Source organism: Musa acuminata, chromosome BXJ2-2 (genome assembly GCF_036884655.1).
Source record: "Musa acuminata AAA Group cultivar baxijiao chromosome BXJ2-2, Cavendish_Baxijiao_AAA, whole genome shotgun sequence".
Taxonomy (NCBI): Eukaryota; Viridiplantae; Streptophyta; class Magnoliopsida; order Zingiberales; family Musaceae; genus Musa; species Musa acuminata.
In genome coordinates this window covers 19,722,524-19,727,540 of record NC_088339.1, presented here as the reverse complement: position 1 = coordinate 19,727,540, position 5,017 = coordinate 19,722,524, and the positions used below count along the sequence as shown (strand labels likewise).

Below are 5,017 nucleotides of genomic sequence, written 5' to 3'. Positions count from 1 at the left end.
TGTTAATGAGTCATGATATAGCATAAGAAGATAGTGCAAATAATCGGTTTTGTATTGACAACTGGTAATATATCTGGATATTGCAATTATGCAACTTTAATAGTTCATATGAAATATATCTGACTCTGACACTAGTCTAACTTGTAAGATAATATTCTGAATACATCCCCTTTACTTCTTGTTTTGCTATTTGATTTCAATTTTGTTCCTCACTATTTTTTGCAGATCATCATGGCCCACCAAAGATTAATATGTGGGAAGACCCGCTTAGTCCATCTAAATGGAAGGAAGAACATGTGAGTTCTATTTGCATGGTTTATATATTTTCTAATGTTCGAGTGTTCTGGTTATAGGAAGAGCTATATATTTTTGTGCAACTTCCTTTAGAAGATCTTCTTTTGTTTTTGGTTCAACATTTAGACATATCAACAGTGATTTTTTTTATAAATAGTGATTGAAATTTGTCTCCTGGGTCTAGACCAAGGTGAATCACGAACCCTTGGTTCAACATTTAGTTTATTGTAGTTTTCTGTTGAAGGTTTCTGCAAGATGTTGTGAAATGAAGCTAACAAGAGCTTTGTCTTCTACAGTTTGTACTTACTAGTTTGACTGGCTGGGCCCTTCTATTTTATGGTGGATACAAGCTGTTTGGTGGAAAGAAGGACACAAAGGAAGTGGTATTGATAGTAGTTGAAACTCAAAATTATTAGCTGCAACTTTATTTAAACATTTTTGAACGAGCTTGCTTTTATGGAAAATGTTGTGCTTTTTTAAGATTGTTATTATTCTAGTTGGACAGGGTTTCTTCACCAATAGGTTAAATAGCATCTTGAGAAATTGGATGAACTGATGCCTAGAAAGGAGCATGGCCATTTTAATGTGATATGGATTTCGTACTCTATTGTGTATGAACTAAGCCTATATTTTTATTTAGGGTGCAGATGCTGTAGCATGCTATCTGAGGATAATTACAGCTTCCGAAGTTTCTGATAATAGCAAATAATTAGCCAGGACCATGTAGTTGAGTAAAGGAGATGATGGAATGATCAGTGAATCCCTAATGAATCTAAACTGCAGATCAATTTTTTATGCTTAATGTTTATGGGTAAATAATTTGTTGATTGATTCTAGTTTGGGTTGGAGCCAAATCCATAATGTGTTTGTATTTGCCATGGGTCAAACCAGTTGGGACAGCACATTTCTATTTCTTCTTTTTTTGTGGATATTTTTTCTAGATTTGATTTTTTATGTTAGAGACAGTACTTTGATGTGTTTTAATTAGGAAAAAGTTGCCAACTTAACAAGTCTTTGGGATATTATTGCTAGAGATTTGGAGTATTGAAATGTGACTTATTTAATGAATCCAATAACTTCAGGGTGAAGGAAAGAAACTTTAGAAAAAGAAACTAGATGTTTGTGTGAACGCTCATGCCTCGAGTGAGATAATAGGCAGATTTATAATGAATGAAAACAATATTGATTTTTGATGGATGGTCTTCTGATCTCTGTTTTTTCTTTTTATTGAAATTTTCTTCTAGCTTCCACTCTGCTTCTTCCATTCTACAGCTTCCGCCAAAATGTCGTTTCGTTTAATCTTGTAATTGTAGTTATCTTCTATTAGTTTTAGTTACAATGTTGCATCAAATTGCTGTCCTAAATGCTATAAATCAGGTAGAGCATAGATCTGGACTACCGTGACAATTGATAGTTTGTCTACCAAATTTCTGTAACAGTGTGTTTAATGTTGTATTCTTAAGAAGCTGTGGTATATAATACGTATCAAATGGCATGATTAATGGTGGCTGGCATATGAAATCTTTGTTTACAACAAGGATGTTATACATGAAACGTTTGGCTTCTTGTGACTGATCATATTTATGTGGCAGGTTGGAGAAAAGTTGGTGCACTAGATTTGCTGGGATAACCTACCTTCTCATTCCTCGACAATTGCATGGCAATAAAGCATTTGAGTAACATTGCCTTCTTCAGAGAGGTCCTCTCTTTGTTATGCTCTTCAAAGTTTTCATAGCATGATAGACTATGTACTGTGGGTTTTTGTCTTGTAATCTTGCACAACACATTCTATATTTCTCCAATAAACCACAATATGATGAGACAACAACTCCTTGGTATTGTGATATTATTTTCTCATGGCAAGTCAATGCTGGTTCACTATGATTGCCAGTCAAACTGTTCTTTCTTTATAGCTGATGTTTTCTACTTGACTCAAAACTAAGGGGCCTTTGTCTGAGTCAAAATACAATGCCTATGTGCTCAACCCTTTTGTCTCTAATAATTTTCAGCTAATATGATTGTATCAAACAGGTGATTTCTGCTGAGAGTCCCCATTCTACTTTGTGACTGTGACATCTCCTTTGTTTACATGCAACTCAATGATGTTATTGATGAATGGTTTGATCAGCTTCTCACACTAAATTACAAGTTACCTTCATCTATTTGTAGAAGCTAGAATTGCCATTTCCTGAGGATCCTCATTCCAACTTCTACCTTCATCAGCTCACTTCTTCAGGTAATTCAATGCATGACATAAAATAGATAGGTTTATACTGTTAGCTTGAGTTCAATAGTTGGCATGTTCTTAACTTACATATTATCAAAACCCTCATTTGATTGTCCTTGTTTTTATATTTTTTTTCTCTATAACTTATTGGCTCTCTCTCTCTCTCTCTCTCTCTCTCTCTCTCTCACACACACACACACACACACAAAGTAGAAATTTAAATCATTAGGGAAGAATTTCCCTTCTTTTTTTTTTCTTGGGGTTAGGGAAGAATTCACTTCATGCAAAGTTGAAATAAAATCTGCTTTAGAAAGATTTGATATGATCTGCTTTGCATGTGTCGAAGAATGGTTAGCTGGTCAATAGTCTTGGCATCATCTGCATGGGAAATCATTATCCCCCTTCCTTGTGTCGATACATTGAAATCAACCTTTTTTATGAGCCATACTTCTTTTCTTATTTCCGACAGGAAATCATGTTAAGGAATATAAGTGATAAGTGACAGTAGGAGAGGCTGCCACCATCCACTAACAAGATGCCTTAAGGAGAAAGAATACAAGAAAGAGACAAGCGAGAGAATACAAGATGCGATCCATGTGCCATGTGATGGGAGTGCAAACGAGTGCCAATCTAAAGCAAATTAGGCAGCGGCCTCCTCTATGCGTATATTGCCACTCCACTGCAAGCTGTAGCTCGGTACCAGAGAGAGAGAGAGAGAGAGAGAGAGAGAGAGGAGGAGGAGGACAGTAGTAGCTTGATCCCAGTCCGAGAAGAGAGAGGAGAAACACAAGGGGAGGAAAGGGAAGAAGACGAAGAATGAAAGGAAGAAGGCTAAGTGGAGGGAGGATATACAGCAGCTGCCGTCGCCTGATCCCCAAGCGTGGGCGGATCAAGGCCTCAATCGCCGCTGCCTTCGCCCACACTTTCGCCGCCTTAGTCTCCCTCGTCGTCCGCCGTCTTTAGATGGCTGACTCAGAGATGATAGATAGATAGATAGATACTCAAGCCTCTTTATCTCTGTTTGATATGATGTTCACAGTAGTCAAAATCTAGGTTAGTTTGTTGCAGTTTATGAACATAGTGAAATGGAAGTTCTGCATATATATGTACATGATTTTAACATCCACTATTCACTCCGAAACAATTTCATTTCATCCCAATCTCAAGTTTGTTATTAGTCACCATATCTTACAATCATAATGGATCCAAATCAAAATTAAAAAAAGCAAATAACAAGGGGTTATTCTTTTATTATAGAAGGAAAATTATTTTGGATCTTATAATCACACAGTCTGGGTGGTGTAGTTGGTTATCACGCTAGTCTCACACACTAGAGGTCCCCGGTTCGAACCCGGGCTCAGACAGACTTATCTTTTTAATTATTATTCTATTTCTTTTTATCTTAGGATAATTTAAACGAGATGTCCTACGAAATGTCATGAACTTCTAATCTGAACCGTTAACAAGATGTCCTACGAAACGACATACATATAAGTATTTGGTTCCCTCAGACAGACATATCTTATTAATTATTAGGTCCCCAATGGTTAGAACCATCGTCTGGGTGGTGTAGTTGGTTATCACGCTAGTCTCACACACTAGAGGTCCCCGGTTCGAACCCGGGCTCAGACAATGGTCTAATATGTTTTTTCCCCCTCAGTTAAGTGAGTTATATATTACATGACCAACTTGTTTTTATAAGGTATCATATAATATGACGAATAATCAAATACAAAATAGTAACGCTCTGTATTCAATCAATAGGTTGGTAGGGATGACGACTTGCAGAAAGAAATGCTTTCGTTCCGAATGGCGCGGCTCAGCAACACAAAAGCGAGAGTCGGGTGTAGGCTTCTTTTGTCATATAAGAAAGATGGCTCTGCTGCTCCTAAACTTGATGGCTTTTGTTGGTCGACAGTAAACAATGTCTTTTCTAAAGATGGCTCTGCTGCTCCTACAACCGACTTCATCGGCTCCCCTCTTTGTGGACCTTTCTTCTCCTATTCTTAATGCTATAGTGATCGATAACAAAAAGAGAAGACATTGATGCTAATATTAAATAAACAATGAGAAAAGAACACAAAAGCGAGAGTTGTGTTCTTTTCTCATTGTTTATTTAATATTAGCATCGATGGCTTTCTCGCAACCTAGCTTGCACCGAAAGCCTTTTTTCACATTGTCCAATATTTAATGCTACTATTAAATTGAGAGAAGAGATTGATGCTAATATTAAATTGTAAACTAAATTTAGTTTACATTGTCAAATTAAATCGAGAGACATCGATGCTGATATTAAATTGTAAGTTCAGTTGTATCAATGTCTCTCTCGATTTAATTTGCACCATGCACTTGAATTTAGTTTCACCTCTCACCTTGCACATGAGAGCAGTGTTCATGAACATATCAAATCATTTCTTAAATGATCATCCAATCAAAATCTTTATCATCTGACATGATAACAGTTCTGATTGCAAGCTCCAAATATAATGACACAGA

At 36.5% G+C, this 5,017-nt stretch overlaps 2 non-coding genes across 2 annotated transcripts; both read left to right on the top strand.

The window, feature by feature from the left end:
* The first annotated feature begins 3,811 nt into the window (after positions 1–3,811).
* On the top strand, positions 3,812–3,885 carry TRNAV-CAC (transfer RNA valine (anticodon CAC)). The gene has a single exon. It is a non-coding gene; the product is annotated as a tRNA-Val (tRNA).
* Positions 3,886–4,079: 194 nt separating this feature from the next.
* Positions 4,080–4,153, top strand: TRNAV-CAC (transfer RNA valine (anticodon CAC)). Its single transcript has one exon. It is a non-coding gene; the product is annotated as a tRNA-Val (tRNA).
* Positions 4,154–5,017: the final 864 nt, after the last annotated feature.